This window comes from Atta cephalotes (assembly GCF_000143395.1).
Source record: "Atta cephalotes unplaced genomic scaffold scaffold00020, whole genome shotgun sequence".
Classification (NCBI taxonomy): Eukaryota; Metazoa; Arthropoda; class Insecta; order Hymenoptera; family Formicidae; genus Atta; species Atta cephalotes.
In genome coordinates this window covers 4,268,786-4,271,210 of record NW_012130084.1, presented here as the reverse complement: position 1 = coordinate 4,271,210, position 2,425 = coordinate 4,268,786, and positions in this window count along the sequence as shown.

The following is a 2,425-nucleotide window of genomic DNA, read 5'->3' as shown; positions in this document are numbered from 1 at the left end:
GCGCCTCTCCATCTGTCTCTCATTCAATTTATGTGGCACCCATCTGCCGACTTTCTGAATCTTTCCCACCTCTCGTAGGTGATTGGAAACAGCTTGTTAACTAACGTTCAATTGCGAGTTGTTTTTGTGTTTGTGAATCATCTTCATCCAGCAATGCTTGTAATTCCACGTCTTCATACTTTTTGGGCGGTTTTCCGTGTTCCTTGTCTGCAACATCGAAATCTCCAATTTTGAAACGCTGAAACCATCTTTCACACGTTTTTTGCGATGGAGCATGTTCATCATAAGCTTCTCCAAGTAATCGGTATGATTCCGCAGCAGTTTTCTTCAAATGAAAATAAAAAATTAATGCTGTCCGTGAATGCTCCTTATTTGGTACAAATTTTGTCATATTAAACACAGCAATACAATACTATGCAATACTATGCAAACATTTTTCAATCAAATCACTTTGCGCGTTTGACACTTGTTGATGGTACAATAAAATGGCGTATAATGTTAAATCTTTGTATTTCACACTGCATTGGTGCACCATCTGTTTCTCAAATCGTCATTTCATACTTGTACACCTGATATCTTAGTTTCTCTTTTTAATCTTTATAATTTCTGTCCTAAATATTGAAAAAAATTAAATGAATAATGACAGTGTCAATAATGAATATGCAATAAATAAAAGGATATTACTAGTACAGCAAGTACCATATTAATTACGAAATTACTAATTCAAATTATAACACATAAGTAATGTTAAGATTATTAGTTATAAATTAAATATATTATGTATTTTAGTTAAAAATTAAGTTAAAAATTAATTACGACATTAATATCCGATAAAAAATTGTTCATGCATGAATAAATATATATATAAATATACAAATATACATGCATAAAAATGTATAAACATATTTCATATATAATCATGTATTATATAATTATGTATTGTATGTTTATGAATGTTTATATACTTATGCATATTTATGTATATTTATATTCGTGGATGAAAAATTTTTTACCTAATAACACAGACCCTCAGAGGACGTCCAGAGAACGTCCTGTGAACATCCTAAAGTTATCTAGGATATATCTTAGATAAAGTGTGCTATTAGGACGAGTATTAGTAACAGTACAGCCATAAAGTATTAGTACAGCCATATAAAATAATGAATTGTTTGAATCATTTAATAGTATAATACAGTGCGACAGCTCTTTGTAAATAGAAAAGTTTAATGCAGTAGTAAGTAATTATACTGTATGATACATTAAGGAGTCGACTATGATAATTATTCGTTGATATATTATACAATAATAAATTTTATATTTTCTTTCTGCGATGATTTAACTTAGCTAGATGTATGTACGTACAAGAATAGAAAGAGAAACTCAGATGGAGAAAATGCGTGAAACAAGAACAGTACACTCAGTTGGTAGCCCTTGTTCATTATATAGACGAAGCACAGCAATAGGCGTGGCCAAACTGCACACCATGTAATCCTTTTACCATGTTATTATTGCGACCGCACTTCGAGGAACGTACACTTGGCAATAGTAGTCCGAACGGACACATTTATTTGACTATCTCTAAAAATTAATTTCTCGTTAACTATTGTGAAAATTGCGAAATAGTAGAGGACTTTTCGACTCAGTTTAATTCGTTCTACTTGTTTACGAGCATTTTATCAAAACTTAACGAACTCCCTGTATCTATTTGTGTAGTGGGCCTTAATATATGCGCAATAATAATAATAATTTAATTGTATTTAGATGAACAAACAATCCTGAATAATAAGATTGAAAATATGATTGTTTATGTGAGTGCATCATCTAAATATGAGAAGCCACTTCGACGGTCAAAATTAGATGTTGAACGAATACATATATTTTTACGATTACGAGAGCAATTTTATGATTACGTCAGCAAGATCCGAAAACTATCATAAAAACTTTATTAATGTCCAAAATTTTGGAGCACAATATTATAAAATTGTTATTACAATGTTACAATATTATAAATGTTATCTCATCATCATTTTGTCAAAAAAAAAAGATAAAAACATTTCAATTATTTAAAATATCTCTTATACTGCGCCTTTTATAATAATCAATGTTATTTTTTAAACATATAAGTAATTAAAATTCGTTGTGTCCTTCTAGTAACGATGTCGCGAATTGCTTGAAAATTAAACATAATGACGTACCTTCGACATTTCTAAAATGTCAAAATTTACTGGACACCCTGTACAGCTTTATCAAGCGAAACCATCGGACAACATACCGGCGCCATGATCGGCGCCTTTTGTCTTACGTAAACAAAATCTCCTTACCGCGATAACGTACGAAAGTCTCGAAAGGCATCAGAAAAGAAATGTGTATGTTCGAGACTTGTGAAGAAAATATGCGAAAAAAATCAAATAATTGCAAAAAGCAT